Genomic DNA, 12,385 nt, shown 5'->3' with positions numbered 1-12,385 from the left:
TCTCTCTCCCTTACACCTCCAATCGAGGATACCACCTAATCTTTATTGTTTTGCCATTTCAATATTTCTTGACTCCATCCAATTCTCTATATGTATACTACCTTCGTCCTACTCCTGGCCACCATCATTATTCACTACAAATTTTCCTGTAGCTGCATAGTTCTTCTACCTCTATGCTTGCTCTTTTCCACCTAATTCTTCATGGGTGACACATGTGTGTCTTGTCCATTCAGGCTACTGTAACAGAATACTATGGGTGGCTTAAAAACAACAGAAATTTATTTCTCATAAAAAGATCAAGATGCCAGCAGATGCGGTGTCTGTTCAGAGCCTACTTCCTGATTCTCACTATTTCTTTACAAGGCAGAAAGGGTGAAGAATATCTCCTAGGTCTTTTTTATAAGGGCACTAGTCTCATCCATGAGAGAGATCATCCACTCCATGATCTAACCACCTGCCAAAGGCCCCACCTCCTAACATCATCACATTGGGAATTAGGTTTTAAGGTATGGATTTTAGAGGGGGAACCAAACGTTCAGTCTATAGCAGTGTTCTTTTAACACTTCATATTTAATATTTTTCTTTGCTAAAATTTATTATTTTCCATTTTTCATAAGAATATGTCTATAATATTTAATTAAAAGCACTAAGGCCCATTAATTCAGTCTGTATCTATATATCTAGACTCAGTAGTACTTTCTGCTATACTGTGCTTTGTTCTGCCTCAGTTTGAGTGTTTGGAGGGTTTTGTTGTTCTTGTTAATTCACTTCTCCACTTCAAAGCTTTTCATACATGCTGTTACCCTGACTTAAACACTTCCTCCACCCAACCTATATGACATGGTTAACTCCTTCCTATTTTTAAGTTCTTTTTTTATAAAGATTTTATTTATTTATTTGACAGAGAGAGAAATCACAAGTAGGCAGAGAGGGAGGCAGAGAGAGGGGGAAGCAGGCTCCCCGCTGAGCAGAGAGCCTGATGCAGGGCTCGATCCCAGGACCCTGAGATCATGACCTGAGCTGAAGGCAGAGGCTTAACCCACTGAGCCACCCAAGCACCCCTATTTTTAAGTTCTTAATATAAATGTCATCTTTTTAAAACAGTCTTTCATGAGTCTCTATTCTAAGATTGATATTCCTCTTTCATGTATATCATAGTCCCTTATTATTATTATTATTATTTCTAGTAATATATTACTGTTACTTCTCTCATGCACTATCAAGAATTAGTTTTTTCTAAGAAAATTCCTAACATAAGTAAAAAAGAGTAGTATTTTTTTAAGATTTTTTTTTTTTTAATTTACTTGAGAGAGAGAGCAAAAGGGAGAGCAACCATGAGTCAGGGGGAGGGAAAGAAGGAGAGGGAGAAGCAGATTCCCCAGTGAGCAGAAAGCCCGATGCAGAGCTCCATCCCAGGACCCAGAGATCATGACCGGAGCCAAGGACATACATTTAATGGACTGAGCTATGCAGGTGACCCAAAAGAATAGTATTCATAACCACCTATATACCACCATCATCTAGCTTCAAAAATTACAACTCATGGCCAATTTCACTTCATCTATACCTATAACCACACCTCCCTAGCTCATTATTTTGAAATAAATCCTATAAACATTTCAAATATCTTTAAAGGATAAGGATCTTTTAAAAACGTGTTCTTTCTCACATCTAAAAATTTACAGTTTTTTTTTAAAGATTTTATTTATTTATTAGAGAGAGAGCACAAGTAAGGATCAGAGGCAGAGAGAGAGGGAAAATCAGACTCCCCACTGAGCTTGGAACCCAATGCAAGACTGGATCCCAGGACCCCAAGATCATGACCTGCGCTGAAGGCAGATGCTTAACCAACTGAGCCACCCAGGCATCCCTAAAAATCTAGAGTATTTTCCATAATTTTTATAGTATTGCAAAATACCTAGTCATTGTTTCTATGTCTCTGCCCCTCTTCCCACTCCAGTTTTTTTCTTAACTGGGATTCAAAGCAAGAACCAGATAGGGTGTCTGGGTGGCTCAGTCGATTAGACTAGGTGCCTGGGTGGCTCTTGGTTTTGGCTCAGGTCATGATCTCAGAGTCATGAGATTGAGCCCCACATCCTTTGGACTCCCTACTCTTCAGTGGAGAGTCTATTTAGGATTATCTCCTTTTCCCTCTGCCCCTTCCCCCCCATGCCCCCCCAAAATAAATATCCTTAAAAAAATCATGAAGCAGAAAATAAGTCTACATTACAACAGATTAGTACCTCTCTTACATATCTTTTTATACATGAATTCTTTTGCTTATTTGTTTAGTGCCTTGCCATTTATTTGTTGAACAATCATGGATTACTTGCTGTGCTAATTCCTCTACACTGATTTTTTTTTAATTGTACCCTCATAATGACATTAAGCGTATTCCTCTTTTCTTTATGTATTTGTATTTAACAATTAAATCTAAAAACTTATTTATATTCAGCTTTGGTATTTTGGGGAAAAGGTAGTCTAGGTGGTCTCATGCACTTTCAATAGAAGGTACATTATTCTGTTTTTCCCACTTTTTATGAGCTCGGTTTTCTTTAATTATTTTGTGCAGTCATTGCCCTAGGCTATTTTGCATGCATTATGTGTTCCACAGGGCAGGAAATACTTCTGCCTGGTGCCAAGTATAATACTTGTCACACACAATGTGTTCAATTGACTGAGTGAATGAGAGTAGAGCCCATTGTTTTAATTTATTGTATTGTCATATAGTCTTTGTCTCCATATGGATGTTGGGTTGCTGCAGGGACAGATCCTTTTATCTAACTTCCTGGGCTGGACTGAAATTTTTGTCTCATTATATATCAATGAAGTTTTGAGTAGATGCTTTCAATCAACCAGGTAATATCAGATCCTATAGAAAACTATCAGTTGATGAAGGATCTTAAGCCCAAACCTCTGCAATTTGATTACCCTAAATCTAAGAGTGGTGGTTGAGAAAGCAACTCCACACGCTTTTCAGCTGTAACATTTTTCATCCAAACTGCTCCTAATACCTTATTAATCCATGCTAGTGTTGCCGTGGTCTCTAAATTTAAACTTACTGCAACCCCTTGGAACTAAGTTTATGGTATGAGAAGTCACTTTGTGGTTTACAGTTTAATATGCTCAGTTAACTCTAATAGTGCTGTTTTCTTTCTTCAACAGACATAAAACATTTCCATGATCGAAGATAAAAGTAAACTTTGTGGGTACTTATTGCTTTTGCTTTATTTTCTGTTGATTCATACACTGTCAACTTCACACAAACATAATATTTTTCCAGCCTACTCTTAGATATTATGTTTCCTGCTTTTCTTGGTCTGCAAAGACAGCACCATGTGCAAAAGAGGCCTATACTCTCCTGTTGTAGGCTTTCCCCAGGTTAAGTTGATAAATCATGGAAGCAGAAGTCATTTGCCAAAAATACATTTATTGGAATGGGAATTACTTTACGTGCAGTGATTGCTGGATTAGTTTATTAATTCTTAACTAAATCCATCAAATCCCGATTTTCTAGAAATATATTAGACAATAAGATTAAACATACCTCTTCTATCTTGAAATAGCACTTTGAAAGGAAATGTAATTGTACCTTGTTGCTATATCATAAACGCCATTATGTTTGAGATCAGTCGTCAAATATGCACTGATGTATTTCAAAATAGATCTCAAAATCACTGGTTATTTTATTACCATTCTTGATTCAATAACAATAACCCAGGTCTCCCTCCTGCTGATGAAGAGAAAATAATAATAATCCTCTTTGATAAAGATGGAAACTTTGCTTGTCTCCTGAGTTCCTCTTTGAACTCCAGGTACTGAGGAACCATGTTTTACTTACGTCTGAAGTGCTACATTAAGCAATGTTTTATTATGTATTTCTGTGAAAACCACTGGGATCTCCCTCTAACCAGCCCTTGAAATTAAAATTCATTAGTCTACCTGAAAATTAAAGAGGGAAAAACATGTAAAACCCTTTCAAAAATGATTATAATGTCTGCCCCTGAGGAACAGGGTAACAAACCTTCCTGTTAACAAATTTGTTACATTAATTTAAGGAATGATAATGAGCATATCCTCTTTGTAAAAACTCATTGGGAAATTTACTTTCAGCTCCTCTTATGAGACCTGTTTCTGAATCTCTTAACTGTTATTTAACTTTATATCTTGTAAACCCTTTTAATTCATGAGTGTATCCTATTTACTCTTTTCTCTGGATATTAGGTAATTCTAAAGCCAAGCAGTAGACCACCTACCATTGGAGCATGATTTTCACCTGTCTTTTCAGTAGTTAGCACCCCTTCCCCTTAACTGGGCTGGGATTTATTTTCCTATTTTTATATTTGTTTGCTTTTTCCCCATCTAACCTCCTTTAGTGTTATTTATGACAATTAGTAGTGCAAATTCCAAGATATTTTATTGTACATAATCACTGTCTTCAAACTACTTGTAGGAATATTACATTTTTAGCCTGTTGCATTTCAATTTGTTCTCTCAAGTCTGTTTCTATAGAAATGGGTATTTCTCTTTCCTGAGTTTGGTGTTTCTGTTTTGTGATTTATATTCTCCTGTTACTTGGTGACTTCTAGCATTTTTTATTTGTTCATTTGTTTTACTTTTTAAAGCACTTCCAGGGTGGTCTCCTGCTTGTTTTCTCTAGTTACTTTTCTGTTAAATTTCATTTTTATGTGGTCTAATTTTCAAAATTGCCTTGATTTATTGTATGCTGATGTCAGCTATTGTTTTCATTGTTTGTCTAGCATGTTTTCTATAATTTCCAAAGTTTCTATAATTTCATGGATGAGAAGGACACATAGACTGTGTCACTTTGATTCAGTGTTCCTTAATCACCATTTTTTAATTTTGTTGGAGGAGGAAGACTATCACTCAAGGGTTATGTGGATCCATCTCTGGACTGTATTTTATTTTATTGGCATATGTGCCTGCTCTTTCAGTAATATCATATTGTCTTGATCACTTTAGGTTTATAATAAGTCTTGAAGTTGGGTAATATCCATCTATTTTTCCAAGTGTTTTTTGTTTTTTTTTACCTTTCACATAAATGTAAATAATACTTTATTGATATATGCAAAATAACTTGATAAAATTTTGATTGGGATTCTATTAAATCATAGATCAAGGTGGAAATAATTGAAATCTTAGCAATATTGAGTCTGTGGTCAATGAACATGGAACACATCTTCATCTATTTAGCTCTTTGCTTTCTTTCATAAGAATTTTGTGTTTTCAGGGGCGCCTGGGTGGCTCAGTGGGTTAAAGCCTCTGCCTTCGGCTCAGGTCATGATCCCAGGGTCTGGGATCAAGCCCCACATTGGGCTCTCTGCTCAGCGGGGAACCTGCTTCTCCCTCTCTCTCTCTGCCTGCCTCTCTGCCTACTTGTGATCTCTCACTCTCTCTCTGTCAAATAAATAAATAAAATCTTTTAAAAAAAGAATTTTGTGTTTTCAAAAAAATTATTTTGTGTTTTCCCACATACTGATCCTATAAATATATTGTTATATTTATACCTAAGTATTTCATTTTTTGACATAATGGATATGATAGTATGTTTTTAATTTCAAGTTCCAATTAGTTTTTGCTGCTGCAAAAGAAAGCAGTAGACTTTTTTCATATTAATCTTGTATCCTGTGGTCTTGGTATAATCTTTCCTCTTGATTCATTTTTTTAAAGATTTATTTATTTATTTATTTGAGAGAGAGAGAGAGAGAAAGAGATCAAGAGCACAAACAGGAGGGGCAGGGAAAGGGAGAGAGAATCTCATGCAGACTGCACTGAGCATGAGCCCAGTGTAGGGTTCAATCTCACAACCCTGAGATCACAACCTGAGCCAAAACCAAGAGTCAGATGCTTAACCTACTATGCTATGCAGCACCCTTTCTCTTGATTCTTTACATTTTTCTCCATAGACAAACATTTTATCTGCAGATAAAACAGCTTAACTTCTTTCTTCCCAATATGTATATTACTTATTTCCTTTTCTTTTCTCATTGTACTAGTAAACATTTCCAATACAATGTTTATCAGGAGTGAAAAGAGAGTACATCCTTGCCTTATCCCCAGTCATAGGGAGAAAGTATTCAGTTTTTCACCATTAAGTATGGCATTAGCTGGAGGCTTTTATTGATGTTATTTACCAAATAGAAGAAATTCCCTTCTATTCCTAGTTTTCTGAGTATTTCATCATGAATGGATGTTGGACTTTGTCAAATAATTTTTCTGCATAAAATGATACAATTAGAAACTTTTTTCTTCTTTAGCCTGTTGATGTGGCTGATTAAATTAACTTAATTTTGAATTTTGAACAAGTCTTACATACCTGGGATAAATCACATTTGGTCATACTGCATAATTATTTTAATACATTTTTAGATGCAATTCGATGAGATTTTGTTGATAATGTTGCATCTATGTTTAAGAGATATTGGTATGTTATTTTCCTTTCTTGTTGTGTCTTTATCTGTTTTTGGTATTAGGGAACTGTTGCCACAGTAGAAGGAGTTAGGAAGTAGTGCCTCTAGTTATATTTTCTGGAAGAGATGACAAAGGATTGGTATCTTTTCTTCTTAAATGTTTGGTAGAATTAACTAGTAAAAACATCTGGGCCTGGTGCTTTCTTTTATGAGAGATTATTATTTATTGATTAAATATCTCTAATAATTATAGACCTATTCAGATAATCATTTTTTCCTTTTGTGTGTTTTGTTGCTTTCTGTATTTCAATGAACTGGTTCATTTCATGCCCAAATTTGTGGGCATAGAATTACTCAAAATAATTTATTATTATCCTTTTAATGCCCATGGAATTAATAATGACTCCTCTTTCATTTGGTATATTAATAATTTGTATCATTTATTAAATGACTCTTTTAAAATATATTTTAAAACTGACATTAGAGTAATTACTTTTCATTAGCAATGTATCACAAAGAATAGCAGAGGTTGGTAGTTGGTTACCCCTGACAGTTGATATAGGTTTTGTGTCTTTGTTTCCTTTTTCAGACTTGCTGAAGTGTTTTTTAAATATGAGGTCTTTCTTATGTAGATTTTTTTCACATCCAACCACAGAAATAACCAGATGTGAAAATTAGTGGAGATATACCTGTTGTTATACAAATATGTCAATATGTAAGGAGGAAATTTTTCCTTGTGTTATTAAGAATGTTTTAATTGATCTGAAGGTGTTATTGCCACCTCTCTCCCAAACTCTTTTCTGAAATAGAAATTATGTTTAGGACTTTAGGATTACTGTTTGAAATTGTTTCAGTGTAAGTTTATTTTGCATCTATTTTATTTTGTGTGTAGTTAAGTTTTTTAATATGTTTAATGCCTTTTGAATTCTATTTCTGTTGGACTTCAATTATCATCTTTTGCCACTTTTTATTTGAATATTTGTTTTTTTCCTGAGTTTATAAGTTCTTTCCATATGGAAGAATTGGATCCTTTACTTAAAATATGAGTTTTAATTTTGTTTCTGTTTGCAATTCATCTTTTTTTGTTGTTTATGGCAGTTTTTGGTATTCAAACCCATAATTCTTATGTTGTAATTGAACAAGCTTTTTTAGATGTGGCACAAAATTTAGAAGTCTAAATAGATTTGATAAATCTGAGATAAAAAGTAATTTAAAATATTCCTCCATGCTTTTTACTAATAATATCTAGCCTTATTGTTTACATTTAATTGGACCGTTTTGAGATTCATTCATTAGGACACATAAATCCACATTTATTTGATTTTAAATGGGCACCCAGTTCCCAATCCAATTTACTCTAAAAGGAAAAAAAAAATAATAATAAAGGAATGAACTTCTCCCTATAGTACAGATTACACCCGTGTTTAAATATTGTCATTGATTTAGATCCTTACAGAATCTTTCTTTCCAAAATTCTGGCCAATATAGTTTCCTGATTTATAATTCTTCCTACAAGCAGAGGAACTCTACAGAAAACTGGATATATTTAGAGATCTCCTGAACTTTTGCTTCCTGGGCATATTATGTTGATTTCAGTACATTATTTACTAAAATTTAGTATTTCCATGACCACTGAACATATTGAGTTTTATGGTACATCAATGATTTTCATATTTAATAACTTCTAATTGGAAAGCAGCTATTTATTCCCGTGTTTACATTTAGTTCGGTTCTACAAAACGCATATTCTATATCCTGTGAGCAAAACCCTCTGTCTGACATTGCAAGGCATCTGAAGATAACTGAGACTACCTCCTGCCCTCAAAGAACTCACATAGAGATAAAGCAGTAGATCAGTGAGTACAATAAGAATCAGTTGAAAATATTTTTTTTGTCAGGAATATGAAAGGTGCTAATCTTATAGGAATATACAAGATAGGGAAAAATCCCATGTTTATGAGGGAGCTATGCCAGAAAGTATTCATGGAGGAACTATTTAATATTTGAAATAGTTCTAGTAAGTTGAAGTGGGCTGTAGGAAGATCAATTGAGGAATGGAAATGTGGAAAAAAATATACGGTTGCAGCAGTCAGAAGACTATTTCCATACAGAAAGAAGTCTTGTTTAACTGGGTTGTAGAAAATTTACTGAGCGACAATGAGAAGTAAATTTGGAAAGGTGAATTTGCATCAGATCAAGAATGTTGCTCAGAACTTCCAGGTGGTAGAGAGCCATTCAAAGTTGGAAGAGGTAGAGGGTAACATATTTCTACATTAGAAGAATTAACCAAGTGGCCAAATAAGGGTTGACAGCAGCTTCAGTTTACCCATAAAGTGTTTAGGAAGCAATCATTATTTCTGCTATAAGAACCCCATCCCACCTGCCCTTCGGAGCTTCTATCCTATTCTTGGAGGTATGTATTTTAGGTGTGCGGTTGCTGGAAATAGGAGGCGGCACTGAATACAGGCGTACCTCCTAGAACCTGTCAGATACTGGGATTCAAAAAACCAGCCATTAGTTCTTGCATTTTTTCCCACTGATTTTGTACCTCATGTAATAAGAAAATACTATATGAGAAACCTTGAAATTTCTGGATTCTATAGGGCAGTTTGGGCAAGTGAAGTTGATTGAGGTGAAAGTCTGTATCTGTGTTGTTCCCTTGAGCTTGCTTGGGAGCTAGGAAGAAATAATGCAGTGTCTTCAGGTTGGGTTGGAAAGAGTATGCTGGGATATCATGTATGTTTGCCTAGTTTTTTCTGAGATTTCCTCGAAGACTTCTAGCCCCTAATGCTTAAAAACAAAACAAAACAAAACAAAAACTATCATGTAAATTTAATTTGCTAAAGAGCTTATGAATAAATAACCAAAACCACATTCTAATCAGTATTTTAAGCTTGCATAGTTATGTGATGCTGGCCAGGTGGAGAGGGTGGAAAGTTGATTGAATGCTTTGACATCCTGCCCTGCAGGCACCCACACACCTTCCTCCCTTCTGTTTGAGGCTTCAGGTTTTTTTGTTTGTTTGTTTGTTTTTTTAATTTTTTTATTTTTTCAGCATAACAATATTCATTATTTTTGTACCACACCCAGTGCTCCATGCAATCCGTGCCCTCTACAATACCCACCACCTGGTGCCCCCAACCTCCCACCCCCCACCCCTTCAAAATTCTCAGATCGTTTTTTCAGAGTCCATAGTCTCTCATGGTTCACCTCCCCTTCCAATTTCCCTCAACTCCCTTCTCCTCTCCATCTCCCCTTGTTTGAGGCTTCAGTTTATAAAAAAATGTTTCCTTTCCCTGTGAGGTCTGGGAGACAGTTGATAGTGGCTGGCTGCATTTAAATGTAGCACCTGGACATCCATATTCACTTCTTTTCATTTGATGAATGAGTGAGAGATGATATCCAGGTTTTTTTTTTTTAAATGATGTGGCTGGGGCTCCCATGTACACCCTTGCCCATGAAGAAGGAAACTACATTTCACATTTACCATGCTCAGATTACAATAGACAAATGAATGAGAGTAAGAGAGAGAAGGAGGAGAGAGAGGTTTACATCCACAGGATAGAGAAATGTGAGAGGGAATGTATGGGATTTAAAACTGGTCTGAAAATGATGTCAGTTATATCCCTCTACAAAACAGGGTAATTTCTGGGTAGAATAATTTCTGTATGGATAAATAAGGAAGGAATTGAGATCACAATCAAGTCACAGAAGTGGAGACTTTAGTGATTGTTAACATGGCAATGTAGTTGAGTCTAGAGTAACTTGTCTCTAGATGTAGAGTCTATAGAGTAACTTGTCTCTAGAAGAGCTTTTCAAAGGTCATGATGATTCCCTCCAGGCCCCCTGGGATATACTCACAAGGGAGGTTATTATTGGAACAGATTGAAAACTGTTACAGGTAGAGATAAGAGACTTAACTGACTTCTCATTGCCAACAAATAACTAAGTTCTAGCTCTGGGGCCTTTGACCCAATTTCCTACTCTAGATCTTGAGGCCAGTTGAGAATGATATAGTGATATGTCTAAGAAAATATCTCAGGACAAAGAGTATCAAGTCTCTATTTATTGAGAGACAGATTGATATTTCTCATGTACAGCTCCAAGAATTTATTTGTATGGGCCTATACTTGTAATTTCTCTATTGAAATGAACTTGGAAGAAAGAGGTAGAAGACCTGAGTAATGATAAATACAGAGGAAGATGAGTTACAAATTAAATGCAGGCCCTCCTTGGATGGATCTGTGAGAAAGGATACCAGGAATACAAGGTCTAGTTATAAGTCAGGCTGAAAATGAAGTGAAGAAGGTAGGTACCCAAGAGAGCCAGCAGACTGTATCATATCTCAAACTGCAGAATTTTCTTGTCATTGGTCCGGTTACTGCCTTTTGCCAAAGACAAATACACTTCCTCGCTTACTCCACAATAACAGGTAGCTATACACCAGAACACGCATGTCCATCACCATTGTTTACTACATACAAAGTATATGCCAGTATCTCTATAAATTTCTTCACAAGGACATTATTTAACCCTTGCCACGATCCTACGAGGTGATAGTATTATCAGTCATGTTGAGAGAAGGAGCAACAGACTCAGAGAAGGCAAATCATTTGCCTAAAATTTCACCACTCATGTCTGTTAGTGGTAATGTTTGAAGCTAGATCTATATTAACAGAGATATCTTCCTTCTTGGGGGCATATAACTAAGTTATTATTATTATTAGGCTACATTTGAAGACAATTGAATGCAAAAAAAGTACTTTGTCCTATTTAGGGTGAGTGCTTTCTGTGGCAGAGTAAGGGGGCACACATTCCAGGGTTATATTTTATCCTGTCAAGAAGGGCCTTGGGCTTGCCATCAAGTGTGAGCGCTCACACAATTAAACAAGCATCACTGAAAGGAACTCTGGCTTTGAAACTTAGAAATACACTTTTGAAAGCAATTGTAGGAGAGGCAGCGCTAAAAAAAAGTCAGCAGTTTTGAAGCAGAAATAGAAAGGTTTATAAAGAAAGCTCTATTAAAGTCATCAACTTTCCTTTGCTTAAGGTTAAAAACTTACGGTATGCTGGAACTATTATATTACAAATGAATTCCAACAATCATCTGTTTTCTTGGTCTTGTCACATCTCTGCCTGGGGTCTTTCTATTTGATCACTGTTGTGTTAATGACTGTGAACCAATGAATAAGCCAAGATACCTACAGTTTTAAATTAGTGTGTTTGAGAGAAACAGAGACAGAAAGAGAAAGAGGAAGAGCAGAAAAGGAGAATATGTGGTCAGAAAAAGATTCTTTTTACTGGTTTTACATCATTGAAGTCAGTTTGATACAGAAACTACTCATTTATAGTTGAAAGCAAAGAAATCTGTCAGGAAAGTAAACACAAGCATATTAACTCTTTTTGAAGGGCCAAAGACTCAGAGAAAGGGGTATGTGGGGCAAGTCTTCCAAGGTGTGTTTGGTTTACCTCGTTGACATCCAAGTTCTCTTCCCAGATTATGCTTCAAAGAGAATTAGTCTCTGTCATTTACATAATGCATCAAGGTCAGCAAAGAACTTTTAAAAACATAAAGAAATAAACAAGGCTAGAATTTGAATCTTATTAAAGATGGATTTTAGCCTGAATATGGGTGTCTAATTCAAGACAGGTATATAAAATTATTTTGAACTTCCCTAGAGCAAGTACATACAGAGCAAGCATTTAATAATTCTATGAATGCATGAAGGAATGGAAGGAGAGGGAGGAATGAACAGTCTTACGTACCAGGATTTATAAGCATGTTCTGTAACTCTACTGCAATTGTGTGTATCCAAATTTTGATCTATGAAATGGTAGTACCTCAGTAGGGAGCATCCTCGAGTGTAGAAGTTTACTTCTTTTTTTTTTTTAATTTTAATTTAATTAGCCAATATATAGTATCTCATTAGTTTCCGATGTAGAGTTCAACAATT

Source organism: Lutra lutra, chromosome 14 (assembly GCF_902655055.1).
Source record: "Lutra lutra chromosome 14, mLutLut1.2, whole genome shotgun sequence".
In the NCBI taxonomy this organism is placed as follows: Eukaryota; Metazoa; Chordata; class Mammalia; order Carnivora; family Mustelidae; genus Lutra; species Lutra lutra.
This window is presented reverse-complemented; position numbering follows the sequence as displayed.